A 26,050-nucleotide genomic window follows, 5' to 3' on the forward strand; every position below is an offset into this window, starting at 1 on the left:
CGTGGGGCTTGATCCCACGACCCTGGGATCACCACCTGAGTGGAAATCAAGAGTCAGACACTCAACCAACTGAGCCACCCAGGAATCCCCACCTTGCTATATTTTAAAAGCACTCTTACTGTCTTAACCTGCCCTATAATTCACCTCTTTATCTTCTATTGTTTGTTTCTTCCTAAGGTAATGTAAGCTCTTCGGGGGCAGGAATTTTCACCAGTGTTGTTCACTGATGAGTTCAAATAGTGAGTTCAACACATGAGTTCACAACAGTGGGTTCAAACCACCCAAACAGTGCTTTCCTCTTAGAAGGTGCTCAGATTGTATCTGCGGGAGTGAATGACTGTGTTGTCTCTGCAGTGATGACGACGTCAGTGTTCTAAGTTTAGATATGAAGCATATCCTGTGGTATGCCAAAAGCTTGAGCGAAAGATAAGTTTCTGGCTCAAAGATATGAAGTAGGAGTGAAAACTATTTCTGCCTCATATAAGGAAAGCACCTTTCAACTAACAACCTCCAAGAGTTGATTGCTTTTTTTTTCTCAGGTGTGTGTTCTACCCAGAAGTCAAAATTTAAAAGGTCTCACAATACCACACATTATTAGGCTCTGTTGTACTCTTTTCATACATGGGGATAAGGTGCTCCATTTGATCTGTCGAGAAACAGCATAAAATTTGTGTGTAGGTGTGTGTGTGTGTGTTGAATGGGAAAAGGGATGTCTTTTTCTAAGGGTTGAGTGAGCCACATGACTATGACAGGGTATATATAATGGCAGTGGGTAGAGAGAACATAGTTCCAATTCACAAAGTCTCATAATCCTGGAGGAGTTAAGTGGAGAAGACCTAAGAAATTTCTGAAATAGATGAATTGTTAAAGAATATGGAAAATGGAATAGCTTGATAAGATTTAGCAGTGCTTTGAATGAATGCTGTTAGGAGTTACTGCTAGTGATAAATACCCAAAGTTAGATGGTGAAAGTTCAGATAGTTCATCAGTACAATAAATCTGTAAGATTCCATAGTTAGCATTCCATTAATTGCTTTTATCCTTTTACATTACTCTTCCATTATTTCAAAGTTTATCACATTTTGCTAAATCCTATACTTGTAATCAGTATTCTGAGTCAACTTCAGCAATCAATTAAGACTAAATATTCAACTTCTATAAAATACACTATGCCACAGCACAAGGAAGGAATAATCTGAAAAAACATACAGATATGCACTTTGTGATTTCAACAGCATTTTCTAGAGCAATACTGACATTCTTAAATCAGCTTGTTGCTGATTTCAAAAATATGAATAAGTGTTAGGAGCAGAAGAAAAAATCATTATCAATCCTACTCTGAATAGTTTGTTACCATACTATTAAAGCAGAAAATATTTTCTTTTAAATGAATGCTATTTCAGTTACATAATAAAAATGCACAGATATAACCCCAACCAGAAGATTTAATTCCCTCATTTACATGCACACATATTTGTTTTAGTCGATGGAAGAAATATATCCTTTGTGTTGAAATTACATGTTTCTTTGAAATAGAGTTAAAAGTGAGAAAGAAAACTTTAAACATTTTCTTTCACTTTTAACTCACATGCCTCAAAGCAAACACCTGAACACATGTCAAAATACTCAAATTCATAGCTGCAATCAGTAAGCTCTTTATTCATTGAGAAATTTTGTTTCAATACGCCTCTGTTAGGGTTTTTCTTGGATGTTTATCTTGAAAATCCTTACTCAAAGCTGAAAGAAGTTTTTCTCCAAAGTCACATTCATTTTTCATAGGTGATTTCAGAAATCACACTCATTCGATATTTAAATAGGAGCAAATACAGTACTATCTCTGTAATCCACGGCCAATTTGTATATGGTAGCACAGCTAGCTATCATTCTAATATTTTCTCCAAGAGACAAAGGCCATCACACAAATATACTTGTATCTAAAGAGTGGATGTTAACGGTGGTCCTGCTATATCTAGTTTTGGAGGAGTCATCCCCATACTCTTTATTCTTCACTCTCAGCTGCTAACAAAAGGGGCTCTCGTTCTGGAAATAATGCAACACCTCTTCTGATTCCTACCCCCAAGTAATTCATCTTCCCAATTATTTCACCAAGTTCCAAATCCAGAGTCTTTTTGTCATTGATCCTTGGTTCTCAAAATTGCAGACTCTGCTCTCATAGCCCCCACATTTTTCATTCATAGTTCTCATTACAATTTCAATCACGCGGCTACAGCAATTACCTTCCAATAACTGTCTCCACTGTGCTGTGGACAGAGTACCAAGTAGGCTCTCAACAAATGATTATTGATTAAATGCTGGAAAGACAAATGATGCTATAAATGTTAGATGACACAGAAGACTGATATTTCTAATTTTATCCTTTATCTCATGCTATGCAAATGAAGTTATATTTACTTTAATTATCATAATAACTCAATGAGTAGGGCCATTCTCCGCTTGTAATTCCATCTCTTGTTTTTGTATTTTCACTGAACATTGTAGCTTCATACTTTTAACCCTCCTGTACTTATATTTAAAAAGAATGATCTTACATATAAGTATGAAAGGAGGGAAATTAGGAGTTTACTAGTAAACCCAAACAGTGTGTTAAGTGACCATAGATAACAATTTTTAATGCCTTAAACCATTTCATATTTATTGAGGTTTACTATTTGCTATTTCCTTTATTTACTATATGCACTTTTTTTTTTTTAGATTTAAATCTCTATTTAATTTTTTTTCTTAAAGACTTCTTTTATACCACATGGATGATATGGAGTTTGTGGTTTAAAACTTTGTGTTCTGACTATACCCAATTTATTTTTTTAGAAAAACACTGATCATTTAGCATCTGCCTACACCCATCACATCGGTACATGATAAGTGGCAACAAAGCAGGTGATTTGTGAACACTGCCGTTACCCTGTCAGAAGGAGAATCTTGAGGAAAAGCATTTTTTGAGATAAGTGACATGACTGCCGTTGGATCTCTGTTCCATGTCTAGCACAGTAAGCCACACCTTTTTCTTACTAATGAGTTTGGAAAAGTTGCCAACTATGCCTTTTATCTGGGAAAACACAGGGCTACTGATGCCTAAACACCATGTACGGAATTTACTTTCTTTGGTTGACGTGGCCATCTTTCCTGGTGCTTGAAGCCTGAAGACAAAGCAAAGGGAATGTATTTACTGTATGATAGGGGAGTTTGGTAGATGGGAAATCTGCATGCAAATCTTGTTTATTTTGGTAAAATAACTCTGGCTTCAAGGAAGATGCGTGCGGGCAGAATCACTGAGTAGTGACTTCAGTTGGTATGAAGAAAAATGTGAATCCTTGTTTAAGATTCTGATTCTGCATAACTTGGTGTCACAGTTATTAAAATATAGTCCTGGGGAAAAAGAGCAGATTGGAAGACGGTAGGTGATGAGTTTTAAAAGTATTACATTTGAGGTGCTCTGCAGAAATTTACATGAGATGTTTACCAGTTACTTGGAAATGTGAATCTGGAACTCAGGAGCGAGATCAGGGGTAGAGACATAGATTTGGGGATTATCATGAAGGAAGAAACAGGTGAAATCAGAGGAAATTGGACACGAGGGACAGAACCCAAGGGAATATCTTTAAGGTCAGACAAAGAAAGAGGCTCCTGTAGGAGAACTGAGGACCGAAGGAAAATCCTCCAGTGTCACCAAAGACAAAGGAGAAGGGATTCTAACGAAGGTCAGAGAATCAGCACTGTCTAATGGTAGTAATCGGAAAGTCCTTTTCTCATATTTGTTTCCAAATATAACTGTGTATTAGTAATAATTCGTTTCCTACCTTTAGTAACAATGACATGAGGAAATTCAATTACTCTTTATGTTACTAGAACACTGTTTCTCTCAATGTGTTTATTTTTAACCATTTAAGTATTTATATATATACTTTTATGGCATTTACCTAGATAGAAACAGAAAATATTTTTTCTTTGAATTTTATGATTTAAAATAATGAACTTTAAAGAATTTTTTTAAGTTTATTTATTTTAGAGACAGAGACAGCACTAGTGGGGGAGGGGCAGAGAGAGAGAGAGACAGAGACAGAGACAGAGACAGAGAATCCAAAGCAGGCTCCATGTTGCCAGTGCAGAGCCTGACATGGGTCTTGAACTCACAAAACAGCGAGATCTTGACCTGAGCCGAAAATAAGAGTTGGACACTTAACTGACTGAGCCACCCAGATGCTCCTAAAATAATGAATTTTTGGTGTGTACTCAGTTTTCAGACTACATGTAAAATTACTTGTAATAAAAAAAAAATTATTCAGTACTATCCATCATTTGTCAAAACTCCTAAAAATACAGTAATGTCTGCCAGCTTTTCCAATTGAGCATATTGGAATGATTCTCTCTATAAAACAAATAGAAAAAAAACAGAATAATAATTCTCAAAATTGGGGTGCATGGCTGGCTCAGTCAGAAGAACATGCAGCTCTTGATCTTAGGGTTGTGAGTTCGAGCCCACATTGGGTGTAGAGATTGCATAAAATGAATGAATGAATGAATGAATGGACAAACAAATACATATTTAAAAAAATCCTCAAAATTAGATATTGATTCCCGCCAAATGGTAATGAAAAATCACTAGGGTTTTTTTCCCCCTTAATGTAAAAATTAAGGAATAGTTGTAATATGTAAATGTCTTAAATAAATTACATTTTAAGAAATGTATTAAGTTACAGAGTGAAGTCTTTGTATTAAACATAGGCAGCACTCACTTTGCACAGTATCGTGTTAACTGGGAACTCATGCATCTCTAACTGTACCTTTGGTCCTTGGGAACTGAGAGGATTGCATGTATGTTATCAAATCACTTTTCCTACATTTATTGCATAGAGAATCTTTTTTTTTTTAATTTTTTTTTTCAACGTTTATTTATTTTTTGGGACAGAGAGAGACAGAGCATGAACGGGGGAGGGGCAGAGAGAGAGGGAGACACAGAATCAGAAACAGGCTCCAGGCTCTGAGCCATCAGCCCAGAGCCCGACGCGGGGCTCGAACTCACGGACCGCGAGATCGTGACCTGGCTGAAGTCGGACGCTTAACCGACTGCGCCACCCAGGCGCCCCACATAGAGAATCTTAAAACAAGAATCCTTCCTTCTCCATCTCTTATGCCAAAGCCAGTGTTAAAAATGTGAGATAAAATACACTTACTTACTCCCTGCTAGATCCAAACCCCATTACAAATTCTCATAAAGCATAATGACAAAATATTTAGTAGTTTAAAGAGTAAATATCACATGTAGTAGGTTCTTTTTTTTAACGTTTACTTATTTACTTTGAGAGAGAGAGAGAGAGAAACAGAGAGAGAGCGAGAGAGAGAGTGAGCAGGGGACAGGCAGAGAGAGAGCGAGAGAGAGAATCCAAATCAGGTTCCGTACTGTCAGCACAGAGCCTGATGCTGGGATTGAGCTCATGAACCGTGACATCATGACCTGAGCTGAGATCAAGAGTCAGACCCTTAACAGACTGGGCGACCAAGGCACCCCAAACACATTTAGTAGGTTCTAAGAATTGTATGTAACAATGTTTGTGGAATGATACATTAGGAAAAATGATCGTGAATGTAGGTTTACAGTAGATACTTGTCTGCTAAAGAACTAAATTCATTTTCTTTTCTGATTCACCATTGGCAGAAGTTTTGGACTCTAGGCAAAAATATAGAAATATAGGCCAAACATGATAGCATCTGTTGTACTGTTTCCTCTTTGTAAATTTTCAGAAAATCTGGCCTGGTTTAAATTAAAAAAATTAATATTATCTCTCAATGTTAGCAACTGAGCAATATATTTAAAATATATCCTGTTTACAGAATATACCTTAAACTTCAGGCATGGGAAATAGAGGGAAAAGACTTTTTGATGAAGGTCTTTATTCAGGCATTCAAAAGAGAATGATATAACAAATATCCACGTACCCACCGTTCATCTTAAAATAGAAGACATTTGAATTCAGTTAAAGCCTGTTGTACATCTCTCTGATTGAAACTTCCTCCCTGCCTCTAGTGTCTGAATTTCATATTTTTCAGTCCATATGTTTCTGTGTGCTTTCCTGATACAGGGTTTTGATGGATGCCTTTTTTTTTTTTTTTAAAGGTGAAAGCCTTTCCTATGTCTGGTTATGAATTGTTCTCTTGAAAGATTAGGTGCCATCAGTCTTTCCTGCATTGAGGTTGGTCAAATCCTGTATGATTCACATAGGATGGGAAAAAGAGTCTCTCAGAAATCATGACTGAAGCAGCATAAAGAGATCTTTATGAGAATACCTCATTCAATAAATATAAATTGCTTAAGGCAGTAGGAGTAGTTATCTGTGGTCGCTGAAAACAGTATTCGGTTTTACTAGTAAACTCCGAATTTTCTTCCTTTCTTAATTATATGCAGACCATTCTTCTTCAATTAATAAGTACAGTCAAGTGTTAAATTTATAAAGCAGTAATGTTCACTGAGAAACACGAAATGGTTTTCTGCCAAGTGTTTTTACACAAATGCTTTTATTTAGTCATTCAGAATATTGATTAGGAAAAGGATATGTGTGAATATATAAAATTCTGATGTGGACACAGATGACTTTTAACTCCCAATGCTTTTTGTTTAATTTCAATATCCAACATAGATAAAATGTTCTAAGGAAGAGAAAAATCTCACTGCAATCAAATTTTCTCAGCTTAGCATAGAAATTATCACTTTGCTTCTAGACACGTTTTTACAGGTTTTTGCACAAGCTGTGCTTATTATGTGATGAGTCCCCCCATGTGAGACAAAGCCTGGATGCCAACTCTAAGTAAATTTTGGAACATGAAATACATTCATTAATTTTTAAAGTAGAGTTGCTCAAACACAAACGAAAATGTATTTTATTAAAGATCCGTAGTCATCTTAAAAAATATATATATATATTTACAAAAAACACTTGCATTATTCTTTCCATAATAAATCATCTAATTCCTACTGCATTTACTTTTTCACTGAGTTTTTTTATTCTTCTTATTTTTGAAAACTGTATCATAAGCTACGGACTTCTGTGTTATCAATATAAAGTTTAGAAACTTGTTTACATCTAACTTTCATTTAATTCTGCCTTGAATGAAAAGATAATTATATTTTCCTTGATAAAAAGGAAAATTTCAATGATTCAGCTTCATGTCAGAAATATTGATTTTTATAGTAAACAATTTATAAACAGTTGTTTACACTGTTATATGAAGTTAACGTGTTAAAATTTACATTATATGTGAATAACTTTTATTTCAAATTATAAAAGCAATTTATTTAAAATTTTAGTTAAATAAATTAAATAGAAATGTAAAATACTTTATATTCCCAATTATAAAATGATTTTTATAGCAAATAATTTGATTTCTTCTTTAAATTCCGTGACTAAGAGCTGACACTCTATAAGCTATTTCACTTCTCCCAAAAGTAAGCATTTTTATTGCCCTGCACAGAGTCAAGGGTAATGACCACTTCCTACTTGAGAATGTGGCCTGGATCTCTTAGTTTGACATTTAACACCCCTCTTGAATTAGCACAAAACTTCTTTATTTATCACCAACACTGTCCTGCTGAATCTTTCAGTATAGTCTCACTGTTCTGATCTATTCACAGATGTGCACGTGAAGGTCGGTCAGGTGCCAGGCCATACCTTCTAAAACGTGGCTCTGCTGGGACCACAGGATAGGGTTGCTAATCTAACTGCATGTTTAGATAGCCGTATTTGCATTTGGATAATTTTCCACTTTTAACCATGGTCTTTAGTCTGAGTATATTAACCATTTTTAAAAGAGTGAATGCTTTCAGAATAAACAAGATAAATGTAGAATAGAAAATATTTTTGGGGCGCCTGGGTGGCGCAGTCGGTTAAGCGTCCGACTTCAGCCAGGTCACGATCTCGCGGTCCGTGAGTTCCAGCCCCGCGTCAGGCTCTGGGATGACGGCTCGGAGCCTGGAGCCTGTTTCTGATTCTGTGTCTCCCTCTCTCTCTGCCCCTCCCCCGTTCATGCTCTGTCTCTCTCTGTCCCCAAAATAAATAAACGTTGAAAAAAAAAATTAAAAAAAATATTTTTGATCTTAGATCAAAAGTATATTTCTTAGCTGTATTTGGTTGTACGTTCATGAAATCCACTTATAAGGTACCCCTATGTAACTTTTCGACATTCTTGGGTTGTTTTTAACAGTAAGAATTTGTTCTAAAAGTTGAGTGCTGCAAAATGGTTTTAAAATGTTTAAATGGTCAGTTCAAACAAGCACAAAACTTCTAGTTGGAGCTAAATTCAAAACCAACCAAATTTCTTAGGTTTGCAAAATTGAATGAGAGAAGTACCACTGAGCTGAATGCATGTCAAGAGCAATGGCTCCACTAGAATTAAACCAATTCAAAGTTGTACTGGAACCAGGATATGCAACGGGTCAAAGTCATCAAAGTGCAATGCTTTAAAAACACATGCTGGATGTGTGGTTTTCCATTAAACTAAATTCAGTTTCTTTTTTTCAAGCCAAAATTTAGATTTAGAACAGGAGATTAATGTTTCCATACTATACTTCCTAATACCGAATTGACCTTCTATAAGAGACCTCATTATTTTCCTTAAACCGTGTCAAGTTGCTAAACCTTATTTCTTTTCCCTGCCTGTATCTTGTGTCTATCAGCCTAGTTATATAGCCTTTTGTTCATTATGCTAGTGGCACATTCATGGCTTTCTCTGTAACCTTCAGATTTGCTTTTGTTTGCTTATGCTTTTTTCTCAGTGAAGTACAGAAAGTTAAAACTTGTTATAATTCAGAAATATCTCCTTTATTGCTTGGAACTAGCCATTTCCTTATTATTCTTTGGCTATTATTTCTAACCTGTTTTATGCCTTTGTATCGTATAACTGGGTAGAATGGAACACTTTAAAAATCTCGACATGAAAGCCAATCTACCATTTGCTATTTGCTAGGGACGTAAAAAGGATGATGCGGCAGCTTATCTGGGTGTCTGTGTCCTCATGTGTGCACTGGGGAACATAATGCCTGCATGACCAACCCCGTGGTAAGAGTGATAGCACCCTAGATGAAATAGACAACCAAGAAAATCAAAGCAATTATTGAATATGAAATAGCTATGCATTTGGTGAAACAATCAACATACAACCTATTATCTCTGATAATACTGAATGGTAAATAAAATTACAGGTGCAGTTATTTTGTGGATAGGCTTTTAGTTTCTAGGGCAAAGGCTAGTTGAAGAGGGCAGTACGGAGCAGTCCTGACGGCTCATGCTCTACACCAGCTGGTCTCCTTTTCTTGTTTCTACTTCTGTCAGATGTTCTTATCTATTTAAGGAAGAAACAACTGATTCCTGCCTTTCAATAGTACATTTAAGACTTAAAGACAACATCTAAGACTTTCAGTCTCCCACCAAAACTAACAACAAGGAACAAATTTGGTCATAGTGAATTAAATTTGTTTCAAAATCACAGAAAGGTGGGCAGCATGTGTCCTGCTACTCTGAAAAAAATCAAGAAAGGCTATCCTTACGTACATACCAAGATATTATCAGCTACAGACTGAGAGGGCATATACAAAAAGAAAATTTTTTTCCAGTGAAAAACTAAGTGATAATGTCACATTCAAAAATTAAAATAGAGGGGCGCCTGGGTGGCTCAGTCGGTTGAGCGTCCCACTTCGGCTCAGGTCATGATCTCGTGGTTTGTGAGTTCGAGCCCCACGTGGGGCTCTGGGCGGACAGCTCAGAGCCTGGAGCCTGCTTCAGATTCTGTGTCTCCCCCTCTCTCTGCCCCTCCCCTGCTCATGCTTTGTCTCTCAATAATAAAAAAGAAATTAAAACAGATGTTCTGGTTTTAGTTTCTAGTATCATTTTTTAAATAAAAGGAACCATGGCTCATTGAAGAAATGGCTGATTCTAGGACTGGGACAGGGAATCTATAAAATGAGCCTGAAGTATCTTATAGTACCAGGGGGAAAATCCTCACAATGATGGGACTATGTCAAAGGCCATAGGAGCCTAGTGAAAGGAGGCCAATGGCTACAGCTGGAACCATTTGCACAACGCAGTTTGAGCCACTACTTTACTTAAGTAGTATTGGATTATAATGCAAAGTGTAAAATATATATCCATGTGCTCATGCCGATACAAATGATTGAATTTAAATAAATTGGGGGAGAATAGACAATCTCTCATGAAGAATTCCAAATAATTTATGTAAATACTCCATCAAGAGGAGGAGTATCTCTACTTCTTAAGCGTGTGCTGCTCAAAGTGATTGCCTCTGGAAGAGTACAGTAAGGAAAGGGGAGGAAAGGTTAATGTTACAGTGGAGAAACCTGACGGATACTCCCTCAGCCAAGTGATCAAGGTCAACATCAACAGTGATACCTCATGCTGATAGCATGTGCACTTGATATGACGTGATGAGAATGGCACCTTACCTTTGTGATCTTCCTTCCAAAACCCCATAACCCCAGTCTAATCATGAGAAAAAACTGGACAACTTCCAACAGGAGGATATTCTACAAAATACCTGACCAGTACTCCTCAAAACTATCAAGGCCAGCAAAAACAAGGAAAGGCTACTAAACTGTCAGAGCCAAGAGGACATGACTAAGAAAACATGACTGAAATAACATAATATTCCAGATGGGATCCTGGAAGAGAAGAAGGACATTAGGTATAAACTAGGGAAGTATGAATAAAGTATGGACTTTAGCTAATAACATATCAATATTGTCCATTAATTGTAACAAAGTTACCATATTCATGTCAGCGGTTAATAGTAGCAGAAAGTTGGTGGGGGGGGTGTATGGGGACTCTGGCCCTATCTTCACAATTTTTCTCTAAATTTAAAATTGTTCTAAAATAAAAAGTTTGATTTAAAAAAAATGGATATTTTGGGGTGCCTGTGTGGCTCAGTCGGTTGTGAATGTCTGACTTGATTTCGGCTCAGGTCACGATCTCACGCTTCATGAGTTCAAGCCCCATGTCGGGCTCCCTGCTGACAAGGCAGAGTCAGCTTGGGATTCTCCTTCTTCCCTTCTCCCTCTGATCTTCCCCTGCTTTTTTTCCTCTCTCCAAAATAAATAAATAAACATTGAAAAAATGGATATTGTTTTGACCTGAAAGGCGTCCCTCATATCTACTTAATTTTTATCCTAGTATGAACTATTCAACAGTACCTAAACACAGCTCTACCGGTGGCACGCATGCAGTGTTCTTCTAACTCAGGTGGCCGTGGGCTAGCCTTGTAGTGTGTGTGGATCTCATAGACCCCAGAGCTAACTCCCTTGGATTTTTTTCCTCCTCCAACAACTCAAAAATGGCAAAATTTGCAGGGAAGACCTTTGTTTCTCCTGGAAGAAGAAAGGGGGAAATAAGAGAAGAGCCAGGTGAAAAGAAAGTTGAACCAAGAAACTTAGGAAGGCCTTCTTCCCAAGTACAGAGGGAAGGGGGGTCTCCTTCTCCTCCCACCTCTGTCCTAACTCTAGCCCGTGGCCCGAGTGGGCTGTACTTCCTAATGGGTATAGGAGAGACTTAGAGTGTCACTGGGGTCGCCTAATTCATGATTCCCCAGGATAAAGCCCAGGATGAGAGTGGTAAGGAGACCTCACCATCCCCTGACAGTTTCTGCCCACATCTTTTTGACAGTCCATCTTGGATAGATGGGAGAAGGCCTTAAGATCATTGTGATGTTTTAGTATTATAATTATTAAAGGATTATTTAAAATACTACTTATTTCAGAGAAACTTATAATACCCAAATAACAAATAAATATTTAGTTAGAAAAGGATGACTTTCCTAGAAATGATTGTTTTATCTGGTTTGGGTAAATAATCCTCTTTGGCCCTATCTGGGCAGGGACCCTGTTGTGTCATCATGGTCTGATCATGGTATCTGTCACTGATATCTATCACTTACACTAATTTTTTTAAGAAAAATAATGCAATACTATAAATATGGGCTATAATAATATACCCTTAGAGAATGGATAAGTACTACACGGACTCCGTTTTTCTGACAATAAAGTAAGCCCAAGAGAAGATTTTTAAGTGACTGATTTTTGTGTTCCTAAATGACTAGTGAAGTCATTCTTGAAAGATGGTCTTTTTTATGATTTAAAGAAACATTTGCATATGCACAAATTTGAAGTTTATTTTCAGCCTTTTTAAAAATTTTATTTAAATCCAAATTAGTCAACATATACTGTAATAATGGTTTCAGGAGTAGAACCCAGTGATTCATCACTTACACATAACACCCAGTGCTCATCACAAGTGCCCTCCTCAATGCCCATCACCCATTTAGCTCATCCCCCTCCTCCTCTCCAGCAACCCTCAGTTTGTTCTCTGTATTTAAGAGTCTTTCATGGTTTGCCTCCCTCTCTGTTTTTATCTTATTTTCCCTTCCCTTCCCTTATGTTCATCTATTTTGTATCTTAAATTCCACATATGAGTTAAATCATATGACATTTGTCTTTCTCTGACTTACTTTGCTTAGCATAATACATTCTAGTTCCATTCACATTGTTGCAAATGGCAAGATTTCATTCTTTTTGGTGGCTGGCTAATATTCCATTATATATGCGTGTGTGTGTGTGTGTGTGTGTGTGTGTGTATGTGTGTGCATACACATACACATACATATATAATGGAATATTAGCCAGCCATCAAAAAGAATGAAATCTTGCCATTTGCAACAATGTGAATGGAACTAGAATGTATTATATGTATGTGAATGGAACAAGAATGTATATATATATGTATGTGTATATATATACATACATACACACACACACACACACACACATACACCCCCCCCCCCCCCCCACAATACATATCAATCACTTCTTTATCCATTCATCAGTTGATGGGCATTTGTCAGCCTGGTATTTTTACCTTTTCCCTCTTTATGTATTATTATGGAGGATAGTTTTCAAAATATCAGACTCTTGGTGCAACGATGTGTTTAGGGAGAACCCCCCTGGTAGAATGGTCCTCAATTTTTTTCTCTTATTTCCTCTAGCACCTTCATTTGTGCATCTTTCTTTCATCTATTGTATTAGTTTTGGGATAACAAAATCAGATATAGTACATTATGAATAAGTCAGTGTTATAATGTAGCTCTTACACAGGAGACCTTTGTTACTGTCAGCTTTGCAAAGGCCTTATTTAGTACGGGATCAGGTACAGTCATTTTGTACATCGCCTGCAAAAATGCAAACTATATCTTTGACAAGTCTATTTTAAGCATAAGATTATAAAATTTTCAAAATGTATTTTGATGGCAATTTAATTTTATAATAAATAAGTAAATAAAAATAAATAATAAACGAATAACTGTAAATCTCACTACATTTAGTCAAACTAAATCTTTAGTGAGGTTATAAATTTATTTTGAGGAAAATTCCTCAAATGAGTTCAGAAACCCTCCAGCTAATAAAAAGACATCATCAAATCTGAGTTCTCTGGCTGTCTTAGCACCTGTAGTGGTCATAGTAGCATTAAGATCTTTCCGAAACTGACTCATGCAAGTTCATCTCTAGCTATGTAGGTCTCCTAATTGGTCATGTTTCTATTAGAGATTATTTACCCTTTCTGGAATCCTAGTGATCAGAATGTAATCCTTGTTGTCTTTAATGAGAAAAATAATATGTCCCCTTCCCCCCAATTCAGTGTTCAGCCAATATGTATTTATGTGATCAACAAAAGAAAGGAATGTTTTCAGATCCTGGGCTTGATTATTTTTTGTTTCAGATGTGACAGATTTGCTGAGCAAAGCTCACAAGTCCCCTCTTCCTCTCTACCCACCACTACCCCTACTTACAACACATAAACACACACACACACACACACACACACACACACACCTTCAAAACGCTGCACCATCTGACTGTTAATACACACATCAGCTCTAGGTCACCCAGCTTTTCTGAAGGAAATTGAGTCTGCTGAGTATTCCTTTATTCTCAGTATACATTACATTACAAGTAATAGTACTGAACTTTTCAATGCTTACAATGTTCCCTAGGAGTGTATCGGTTGAGCAGGTGAAAAAAAAAATATCTGGAAGTTTATTATTTTTCCACCAATATATTTGACACCACCTTTGGAGGGGGAACAAAAGGCATACTGTCAAGCGGATAGACCTGGACAAAATGTTACTGTTTGTTCCTCATGAGCACAGAGGTATATTTAAGCAAAGAAAGACATTCCATGACTCTCCTGGGACTTCCTTCCTTCAGCTGAATTACACCAACACGTTCACACCACTGTGGTTCAGACTGCGTTGGAATTTGAAATGCAGACTTCTATTTGCCAATGTTTAAATACCACCGCTATAAAAATTCATATTAGGATTGAACCTGGCCTTAAAATACCACCGAACAAATGAGAGTTTATTGGGGAAAATGTGTGTACACATGAAATTACAGTAGAAGATATGAAAATAATGGGTGTCCTTGTTTGACAGATTCTATACTCACACAATAAAGCCTCAAAGTCGCCAGAAGTCACCAGTTTTGGATTGTGTTTCAAGTCCAGGCTCACTGACATTCATGAAACTTTTGGTAAAACATGGGCCAAGTTTCGAGCAAGCCTGGGTAGAATACTTCTTTCATGTGGAACCTGTGTGAAACTCAGTGGCTTTGGCTAGCTTTCACCTTGAGTTTCACATTCAAACAATCCCAAGTTTCAGAGTAAAATTAAGGGGTGAAGGGAAGTAAAGAGGCAAACAAACAGAAAACCGCTCAACAAGAGCGAAACAGAAAAAAATGACTTGGCCGGAGAATGAAATGGCTGTCTGTCATCTTCCAAATGCACTTCATCTTGGTGCCACTGGATTCTGCAACTAAACTTATGTTGCCTTCAGCATATATCTGCGCTCATCAATGCCAAATCAAGGCTTCCTGGTACTCCGGGGGAGAAAATTCTAGACCCTCAAAGGCCCTAGGAAGCAGTGAAGCACGTGCTCAAAGTAACCGGAGGATTTAAAATTTGTATGCAGAAATGTGAGGATGAAGAGACTCCTTAAAATGCAGATTTGAAAGGAAAAAGGTAGCAATTAAATGTCCAACTTTTGGAAATAAAAACCAGAGGGCGCATCTCTAGGTTTTCCTACTAAACTCAAACTCTAGAGCTTATCTTGCCTCTATTCCGAACCTAAAGGGACCTCCTAACCCATAGCATCCTCTGTAGCTACAGCCCTCTGAAAACTTGTCCTGCGGCCACTTGCTTTCCTTCCCAGCAAGGTGCAGGGTACAGAGAGCAGACTGTGTTCGCTGTAAGGAGCCACTTCCTTGGCTGGGACTGAAGCAGTCTCCTGACAGGATTAGGCTCGTTCTACTCCTAACCTGAACACAACACACGGGGACCCTGTGTCAGGGAACGTCAAGCTCAGTACCTAGCAGAGGACTTTGAAAACACCCTCTGCTTGGGCTAGGGAAGCACAGGCTAACAGAGCAATGTAATTAACACACGAGTTTTCTTCAAAGTAAAGAGAACATTTAAAAGCCTACTGCATGGCGAGAAACTGTTCCACTTGGCCAATTCTAAGAAATTCATTAAAAAAAATTCTTATCCCTCATTTAGCAGATGTTTCACTCACATAGCAGACTTTTGGCTACAAAGCGTTTTTCTTTCTTTCTGTTTTTTTCCCCTAGTTTTCCTTCTTAGAAAATGTCTTTCTTGTAATTTTTTGTCTTTTTGTATTGTTTAAAAGTTACCCAGAAGATCAGTGTGTTTAAAATGCATGTTTTCTTTTGCCATGTGGTCTGAGATACCAAATAAACTTCTTTGGAGACAAGAATCTAAATTCCAAGGATTTCAGTGTCCATGTTGAAAAAGCAACATTAGGCCCCAAGGCACATTGTAATTTTGAGGCAACAGGGCAACTCAAGGGAGGGGTTGATAGAATCAGGTTGTATGCACTGTCCTTTGCTGCTTTCACACGTCTGCTCAGAGGGGGTGCAGAGAGTTGTCCTAAAGTCTGTATGGTGAGAGGTGAAAGACCTTCCCATAAAAGTCTTTTCCTTTGAGTTGGGAGTTCCTCTACAAGTAAAACCTCAGACATCATCAGTAAGGAAAACCAAAGCCACATAGATTATTGAAAGGAAATGGTATAAAAGCATTGAGAGAAAAAAAAAAAGTCGTTTTACTGAACACAGTAAATACCCACAATCAAAGTTAACTGCTGTGTTTGAAGTTAAAGTCCACAGATCAAAGTACTTTGCAAAATGTCAAGCATGAGCATAAGGAGGGCGAGGGGAGAGGCACAGAAGACTTTCCAGAATACTGTACTGTCCTGTTACCGAAACCTGCTAGCCAAAGACCTTTAGCTAGGTAAAGCATTTTCAAAACCAGGTCACCTGAACTGTGGCAGGAACATAAAAATTTTAAAAAATGAAACATAAAAAAAAAACCTCTTCCACATTAGCAAGGAACAAAGCAGTGATCCAAGAACAAAATAAAATAGAGCTATCTCATTCTCCTTAAAGACTAATTACTGACATTTTCTTGGCTCAGGTGGTTGCAGCTTTTTCCTTTTTTTTTCTTTTTCCATGCCCTTAGAAAGTTAAAAATAAGTAAACAGTCTAAACAACAAAATGACGATGTCTGGACCCTCTCACTGCTGGCAGTCAGGTTAATTGGAGTTCTGATGTAGCTCAGTCACAGGCCAGTATGTGTCACAGGTCAACGTGACAGAGAGCTTTGAGCAAAGTTTAAAAGTACAGCCACAGAAATGTCCAGATGCCGTTGCTGTATTCCGGAACACCACATTTACCTGCAAATGGTGCACAGCCGCCCCATACCTTCACTCTAAATGAGTTATGTCAGAGACGATCGTCAGACACATATCAGAAACCAATGAAATAATTCCAGAAGGAAAAAAAAAAAAAATCTTACCTACAGGCAGCTGGGCTCAACAGTTGCTCTAAACAGAGGAAGTAGGAGTCAGTGGCCTTTTACATGTAGAGGTTGTTTATTTAGCCCTTTTTAAAAGGTCTCGAACTCCAGAGGTTTAAGATTAAGTCCAATCCAAGTGTCTGAAGGAAAAAAAGGCAAGAGAGACGGCAAATAAGAGAGGGAAAGAATCCCAGCTGCTGGGTGGTGCCACTGTTCTGAGAGCATTTGAGCTATTTTCAGCATTAACAGCAGCCGGAGTTGTCTGCAAAGGGATGAAAAAGCCTTCCCTGAGTCGCCACCTCCCTCCCCCTTTCCCCACGTGGTGGGGGGGGGGGGCACGAACCAGGAAACCCACGACAACGTGGTTCGCTGTACAAATACTCATTTACATTTTGAGGAAAACTGCCAGCACTGTTGAAAACGACAACAGCAAAAACAACTTGCCTGAAATCTTAAAGACACACGGTGCCGTGCCGCAATCCTCAGGTTTTCCGAATGACTTACCTGATGTGTTGAAAAGAAGGTGTCCTCTTTGTGCCTTATTGAGAGGGAAGAGGTTTCTTCTGATGATTACTCGCTTCTGGGGGTCTTAAAAAATATTTTAGATCTCTCCGAGGAATGTCTGTTGTTACCCTATCCTTCTTAAGCCTGAACACAAATGGTTTATTTCTCGCACGCACCTAAATTTCCAGTTTCGTCAACTGTGCTATTTTTGAAAGCTACTGGGTTAAGCTGTTGACATTTCTTATCTGTTGGCAGCGACTGGGGACCATTCAGTGACATGATGCAGACAGACACGGATCCCTTGCTTGTGCTTCCAAAGGAGTAATTCAGATTGGGTCACCAACAACGAGCAGCAGACTTGGGGCTTTCACTTTATTTCTAGAATTATAAATTAAGATCTAGGAGTGCTGTTCATTCATTCAACAATTTATGTGGCCGGTACTTGGGAGCCTCCTGTGTGTCACACATTGTGAGAATAACAAGAGTGAGTGAAATAAACAGGGTCCTTGCCTCAGAAGGCTCACAGCACACAGAGGCAGCAAGAATAAAGAATACAGAGCATTTGTTACAATCTCTTGGTCACATGAGGAGACTTCAAACCATGGCCACGGGAGATCGGGACTTCTCTCGACTGGGACTGCAGGGAGATGCTACGGGTGGCCATCAGACCAACTTCTGGCTTCTGTGGCTTTACTGTGCCTTTGACAGCACCCCTAAGAAGGAAGATCCGTTACTTCCTACCCGAAAACACACTTAGGTATTTTCTTAAAAACCTGTATTCCGCATCTGTGAAATCCCTGACTTCTCTGTCTCTCTACTCCTGTAACCTAGAGAATGCTTAGGCAGGGAGAAAGCACTGCTAAGAAGGGGTGGGAGAAGGGTCCCTGATCGTTAGTCCAGTGTGAAAACCACCTGGATGTATTTGATAGCGGATGTTGTGAAGGTTGGTTGCTAGAGGCTCAGATCAAGTCCAACTGTGTCTTTACAGTTAAAGACGCTGGAACTGATGATAGAAAATACTGAAGATTATGCATGATACATAAAAAAAGAAAATGGTTACATGACTGCTATTTCAAGTCTTGTGATAAAATAGTGAAATCCTTTAGCTACCCTACACTATAAAGCTATACGGATGGGGCGCCTGGGGGCTCAGTCGGTTAAGTGTCCGATTTCAGCTCAGGTCATGATCTTGAGGTCTGGGTCTGTGAGTTCGAGCCCCGTATCAGGCCCTGTGCCAACAACTCAGAGCCTGGAGGCTGCTTCGGATTCTCTCTCTCTCTCTCTCTCTCTCTCTCTCTCTCTGCCTCTGCCTCTCTCTGTCTCTCTGCCTCTCCCCTGCTCGTGCGCTCTCTCAAAAATAAATAAACATTAAAAAATTAAAAAACTACACAGACCTCTAAATGAAAAAAAAACCTATAACTTAAGTTTGAAATATCTAATCAAATTTTTAAAAAAAAATTTTTATTTTAAAAATACATAGCAGAATTTTAAAAATCTCTCTAGAATCATGTATTTTTCTGTTCATTTATTTTAAATGGTCACATTTTACTATGTCACCAATACCTGCCAGTTTCAAAAAGCGTACTTTACTTGGCAAAACAAGAGATGGGAATTCTGGCAAATTCGAGCCTCAGATAGAAATTCTTTTTAATTGTTTTTCCTTTTTCCTCTGTATAGTTTATAATGAAAAGAAAAATACGTGTGAAAATGGGCTGTCTTTGCAACACTATGGAAGTTAACGAAAGGAAAACCACCAAGGCAGCCATTACCTTTAAATTCCAAACCTCCTGCTTTCCACACGAACACTGAGAGAAGCCCATTGCCTCATGTTTAGCTATTACTAGAGTCATTTTACGTCACAGTCTCCACTTAAACGGACACGTTCTGACCCTGCTAGCTGCTTGCTAGCTGTCTTGCGTCATGACTCATCAAGGTCCCGCCATTCCCCAGAGATCCCAACTGTCCAAACAGCCAGGCAGGTAACACCTTTCAGCAGATTTGCCGGCACAGAAGAGTGCAAGTTGGCCTTTTGGCACATTTTTAAAAATCAGAAGATAGCATATTTGGTCTTTTCTACTCGCCCAACCACCGTGACTTTTACAAGCGACTGATGTCTTAGCAACTGTTCTAATAGTACTAATCTTCATGATTTTATCATATTTTTTTTCTCTCTTTCATTTTGGTTTTTATAAACAAAATGATTTAAAATAATTGCCGATGCTTATATGGGAGTGGGCTTCCTATATTGGTGAAACAACAGATAACGGCTTTGGCATAACCCCTCCTGTGTATAAAAAGGGGATGGTAATAGTACCAATCCACAGGGTTGTGGTAGGGCTTATATAATCACATAAAATGCTTACCCGAGTAATGCCTGACACATAGCCAGCACTCAATAAAAATTAATACCATTATCACTGTTCTAAGTCTAGAGCTTGGCTCTCTGATATGGTGGATACACGGGCTATTGAGCATTTAACATGTGACTAGTCAAAACTGAGATGTCCTATGATTGCAAAATGCACACTGAATTTTGAAGACTTACTATAAAAAAAGAATGTCAACTCATGTTTTATATTGATTATATATTGAACTGTGAATACCTCAGACATCCTAGGTTAAGGAAACTGTTAAAATGAATTTTCCCTGTTTAATTGTGTCTTTTTTTAATGTGGCAACTAGAAAATTTTAAATTATATATGCGGCTTTCGTTGTCGCACACTGCCATCTAGGCCAGTGGTGCTCAAACTGTAGCAGGCATCAGAGTGACCTGGAAGGCTTGTCAAAGCCTTTGCTGGATCCCATCCCCAGTTTCTGATTTAGTAGGTCTGGGGCGAGGTCTGGAATTTTGCATCTCTAACAAGTCCCCAAGTGATTCTTTTTTCTAAAAAAAAAAAAAAAAAAAAAAATTTGAGAGAGAGAGCGTGCACCAGAGAGCAGGTGCATGTGCATGCATGGGTGAGGGGCAGAGAGAGAGATGGAGAGAGAGATCCCAAGCAGTCTCTATGCTCAGCAGAGAGCCAGATGCGGGGCTCGATCCCATGGCTGTGAGATCACAACCTGAGCCGAGATCAAGAGTTGGACACTCAACCGACTGAGCCATCCAGGCGCCTTCCCAAATGATTCTTAACCACACTTTGAGAACCACTGGTCTTGAGCCTTGCTACTTAAAGACTAGTCCGTGGACAACATCAAAGTCACCACCTGGAGTTTTGTAGGAAATGTGAAAACTCAGGCCCCACCCATACCTACTGAACCAGCACCTCCATTTTTACAACATCTCCAGGTTATATGTGTGCACATTGAGATTTACGAGAAATTAATATAGCGTAGTGACTCTCATTCCTGGGTATATGTGAGGCTTATCTAGAAAGTTTTGAAAGTATCAGTACACTGGACCCATCTCTAGAGAGTTTGCTTTCACTAATCTGATCGAAACCCAACATATCTGAAAGGCTCCCCCACGTAATTCTAACATAAAAGCAAACCGGACACGTTCTGGAAGGGCAGTGAGGGGCAGACGCTTCGGGACTGTCAGATGCTGGGAGAATAAGACTCGAACAGACTGGAGTTGGGTGGGTGTTGCAGCCAGCACGGGGAGCCTGGAAGGAGGTGTTCCTGGCTTCTGCAAGTCTGACAGAAGCCCCCAGCTGCCCCAGGGTTGGAGTTGGAGGGAAGACTGGATAAAGAAGAGCATAGCCTTGGTCTCAGAGGAACCAGACCACCAGACCAAGTGTTGTCTGAGCAGAGATGCAGGCTCAGAAAATAAGATGAGGACCTAGTTAGAAAAAAACCTGGTGTAAGTCATGAGTGGGACCAGCTGCCATGTTGACCAAGTTTCTCAAACTCTCTATAAGGACAGGATCGGTTTCAGAGGCTGGGTCTGGAATAATCTTTCAGAGATGAGGAGGGGGGAAATGGATAGAAGTGTTGAAAATCAGTTTAGTTGTACGTTTCTTTCTCTCCTTCCATTGTGTGCAATAAAAGTTGAGACTGTTCTGAGCTAAGTGGTGGTCAAATTAAAAACAACGCATGCTAGGACATAGTTGACATAGATCAAACTGTCCCAGAGGATATCTGTATCTCAAAAGAGGATCTCGGCAAGTTAAGTAACTCTCTATTGATAGAACTGGGAGGAAGACAGGTTCTGGAGTAGAGAAACCTTCTGTTATCCTGCAGCACACCTTTGTTGCACCTTTAAGTAAGCGAGCACCGTATTTGGAACAATCTCCCCAGTTTGCCAGATGATTCCTCACTTTTCAGGTGGGCTCAGGGCATTGCGTGCTCCAGAGGGCTTGAGAAAAGGGCACTCCTCACTGGAACAGAGAAGGTGGGCCCACAGTGATCGTATTTAAAGTCCTAATTCTGTGGGCAGAGACCGTCTGTAGGTTCCCTTCTCACTTTATTATTTGGTTGTTTCAGGAGACATTGAACGTGTGTAATGCTTAAGAACAGAGAGTCTGGAGGCAGTGGGTCTAGATTTGGATACCGGTCCTGCCATTTCTCTGTGACCATGGGCCCGTTCCTTCACCTCCCATTGCTTCGGTTTCCTTCCCTACCATGGGGCCTCGTGGGGTTGTTATGAGGATTAAAGGAGTTGTCTGAAAAGAATGTGGAAACGTCTGGCACATGGTAAATGCTATCGTTGACCTAACAATGAAAATAGAGTGAAGTAACGGCAGGTTGCCATGTATGGTCAAATCCAGTCACTTTTTTTTAGGTACCAAAATGATTTCCAGGGACTTTTATGGGTGTGATTTCTTGAATGCATGTGTTTTGAAGGCTTCTTTGAGCGTTGTTTAAATTTTTTTTCCCAAGAGAACTCAGAATTCTCGATTGATTCCTCATCACTTCCTATTATTTGTGAGGATCTCAGTAGGAAGGAAGTGAATGTAGTTTTCCCATGAATATTGTTTTCTAGGCTACATTTTTTTTCTCCCTGAAGTCCTTTGAAAAATAAGTTGCACTCTCCATGTTTGAAGGCTTCCCTGGCCCATGTCAGTTGAGTAGCATTGTCTAATATTCCAGGAGAACAATGTATCATTCTCCTAGTCAAATATTTCAGTGCTTAGGGAGAGGCAGCAAGACTGCCTGAAACACCGGCATGAGTTTCAAAGATGTATTGAAGAGGCAGAGTCTCATACTACAGAGACTCTAGAAATCAGGTAATGCTGATCGATGGAAGGGGTGGACCCCAAAGTCAGGCATGTTGGGTGCAGAATGAGCGCTAGATTAAGTGAAATAACATCTTTGATGCTTATCTGCCTCAACCACCTGAGACAAAGTGAAACATATTCAATACAAATGGTGACGTGTGGCGGCATCGTGTGCTTAGGAAGTGTCAGCCAGGTGATCTGTGGGAACCTGAGTATGTTGAGTGCTGAACAGGGAATAAATGCACTGATGAGGAAAGCCCGAGAGCTTGAGTGATTTTGGACCAGTCACACACACCCTACACACTTGTGCCCTGAAACGTAGGCACAAGGATTGGGCAAGAACCCCCTTCTTGACTCCAACATCTGTGTTTTGCTTGGGCTTGTGTGAATTACATTCGGCAAGCCCCATCATACTCTCCACCTGCAGGTGTAGTTATTCGAAAGTTGTCAAAGCGTATGTCCAATTATTTCTACTACCTGGTTACCAAAGTGAAGCGAATGTTTTCTTAGGAGATGGTTTGCCATCATGTGTGTGCCATTATGCAATCTGGGGCCGGAGTTTCCCAAATAAGGTGAAAATCTTAAGGAATGGTTAGAGAACTACTATCAAATGCAAGAGAGTATATAGAAATGACATCTTAAAACGCGTTAAAGCTCAGTTTTCTGGTTAAAACTTTATCGGTCTTATATGTGCTGTTTGAATCCCACATATACTTAAAAAGTACGTCTGCTGTTTTTCTAACCATAACTTTTCTTGATATTTATGTTCTATTGAAATCGAGGCATATGCAACAGTTGCTAACTGTGGTATAAAAATCTTCAAGATAAGCCTTCTTAAGGTGGTCTATTTAAAGCTCTGCACCATCTTCTTAGATCTCCGCCCACCTCTCCCTACCTACCTTGTAGCCCCATTGCTTCTAGCCTCTCTGGTCTTTCAGTTCCTAGAATGGACCACACTTAGGGCTGTCGCATGCACTATTCTCTGTCACCGGAATGCCTTCCCTGCTCAGCAGTTAATGCTGTGCGTCCTTCAGGCAAAGTGCCCCTTCCTCAGGAAGGCTTCCCTGATCCACCCAAGGTCATGTGTTTTCACTCTTGAACAATCAATCATATTCTTTGTTTCCTTGAGTGTCAGACTTGGTTGTGTTTGTTCGTGTGATGCACTCATGCATTTCTCCTCCATTAGCCTGGAAGTTCCTGTTTCCCCTTCATATTGCATTTCCTCCACATTTATTGCATTTGTGCCTGGCACAAAGTAAGTGCTTAATGCGTATTTGTTGAATAAATAAATGATTAAGCAGTTCTCCAGAAGGCATTAAGCAACACATGATGACAGTTTTGTTATAGATTTATCAGAACTTGTGAAATACAAAGTGTCTTATCCTGTAAAAAGCAAAAAACTATGTCTTCTAATTAAGTAGCTATTTCCAGCCAAGAGGATTCTCTGAAATATATTGCTTTGTAGTTATATCTTTGGCTTAAAAGCTTTCTCAAGAGGCAAATGTCACTCGTTTTAACCTTCAGGCTGTAATACATTCTATTATCATAATAATTTACATAAAATCTTCTAACATAGGTTTGAAATAAAGCAAGTTACTGCACTCATACATCATATCTCCAGACCTTTCTCAGAACCATGTAATAATACTTGTTGTAGGGTGTATTATGAATTATAATCACTCAGTTGAGGTCCCTGCTATAAAGCGGTTAGGGTTGTTGAGAGAGTTACGTATTTCCTAGATGGTTCCTAGATAGTTATACCACCTGGCTCTCTGCGAGTCATTTCTGATATTGTTTATTCATTTCTGAGTAGACAGGAGTGAAACACCATGTCAACAATGCAGTGCCGTCAGGCCATTGTGATTCCTATGGCATGAAGCGCTTTCTCATGTCCATATTGTCCCTCAGTCATAAACGTACAATGAATTACTTGTCACTGACGAGTAGCTGGGAGATTTACAGTCTTGTTCTCTGGCAAAGGGCAAGGTGATGTCAACAGGAAAGGAAAGGAGAACTTTATGTGGCTTGGGCTACATAGCAGGAGTTGGAGGCTGGAGGCTGGTATTTGCCATGTTGTCTTAGACGAGGCTGTGAGACCCTCTCTTCTACCTTGGGCAGAGGGATATTTGCTATAAATAAGAATGTCTGAAGATGAGAAGTATCTTTTCTGTGTCATTCAAAGAATGAATTAACCCAATAACCCGTGGCACATTTCCATCATTACCCTGACCATAAAATTTAATTTTACAAGGATAATCACACACGTAAATAATACACGGAATGTTAGAAAAGGGTCCTTGTAACTCACAGAGATGACGGTTAAGTAAAGAACAACAGGGAACGGTTGACCAGCATTCAAAGGCTAGAAGGAACTATAGATTCATTATATCAAGCGTATAAGAGAAATGACCTCCAAAATGAATGCAAGTCGGGGATGGGAAACTTCAGAGACTGGAAATGCTAATATTTTTTGTGTCGTCCGCCCTCTGAGCCAGAACCTCCTACCTCTTTGTGCAATCCGTTTGTGTGTCCGGGTGGGTTGCAGATGTTGCTGCAATATCGATCCCTCCAGTTGTCAGGTGGCCAGGGGAAGCTGGGGCTCCCAGACCCTCACCTCTGGCTCTTAGCAACCTCATTTGTTTACCTCGGCGTGACTACACATACTCTCCCTTCCAAGCATGCTGGCTAGAGGGAGGTTCGGGAGAGAATACTCCAACCAGCAAGGTCAACCTACTAAAAACAGCAACAATAGTCTTATTCACAAAAGGAAGCACGAGAAATAAGATGGTATGGGAGGGGTCTGTCAGAAATGTCAAGAAATGAGTAATGACAGCTCAATTTTCCAAAAAAAGAAAGGGAGTGTGGGAGAATACATCCAGACTTTCGGGATCTGGAGCTAGATCTGGACGGGCCTCCGGCAGCAGTGGATGTTTTGTGTTCAGACACGAGGTGGGGTTGGACCTCCGAGTCAAAGCAAACACCTTTCGCCTTCTGGCAAGTGCCCTCCTTTTTTACAGCAAGTATTTCTTTAAGCATCCGTTTCAACGGAAGTTTCTCTCTGATACATTTCGTTTTGATAATCAAGTCATGATTTCCACCCTTATTCCTCTCTCAAATAAATGAATCATGTTCCATAGTTGTGGCAGACAATGCTTTCTACCTACTGAGAATCCACTTTTGCCTTCATCTGTAGAATCCTGATAATACGCCGATTTCAAAACTTACCTTCCTAGATTTTTTTTTTTTTTTTTTTTTTTTACCTTCCCAGATTTTCTTGCCGTCTGTTCTGGCCAATAAGATGTAGGGAAGACCCATCACATACACAATAACAGCAGAGAACCTCCTGAGAAGAAGGGTTCTTTGCCCTTTTTGCCTTTTAAATATTTATTTATTTTTGAGAGAGTGCAAGTGGGGGAGGGGCAGAGAGAGAAGGGGGACAGAGGATCCGAAGAGGCAGGG

General features: G+C 39.3%; 1 protein-coding gene across 12 annotated transcripts in view; it reads right to left on the reverse strand.

The window, feature by feature from the left end:
* SORBS2 (sorbin and SH3 domain containing 2) overlaps positions 1-26,050 on the reverse strand; it is a 222,688-nt gene that overhangs the window by 168,298 nt on the left and 28,340 nt on the right. For 10 of the 12 annotated variants that reach the window (XM_032592809.1, XM_032592814.1, XM_032592813.1 and 7 more), the window contains exon 2: positions 16,932-17,071. The gene's annotated coding sequence lies outside the window, so the exon portion shown is untranslated. Of the gene's footprint in view, positions 1-16,931; positions 17,205-26,050 lie in introns of those variants that run through there. The other 2 variants (XM_032592818.1, XM_032592817.1) reach the window with 1 other exon arrangement.

The sequence above is a fragment of the Lynx canadensis genome, chromosome B1 (genome assembly GCF_007474595.2).
Source record: "Lynx canadensis isolate LIC74 chromosome B1, mLynCan4.pri.v2, whole genome shotgun sequence".
NCBI classification, from domain to species: domain Eukaryota; kingdom Metazoa; phylum Chordata; class Mammalia; order Carnivora; family Felidae; genus Lynx; species Lynx canadensis.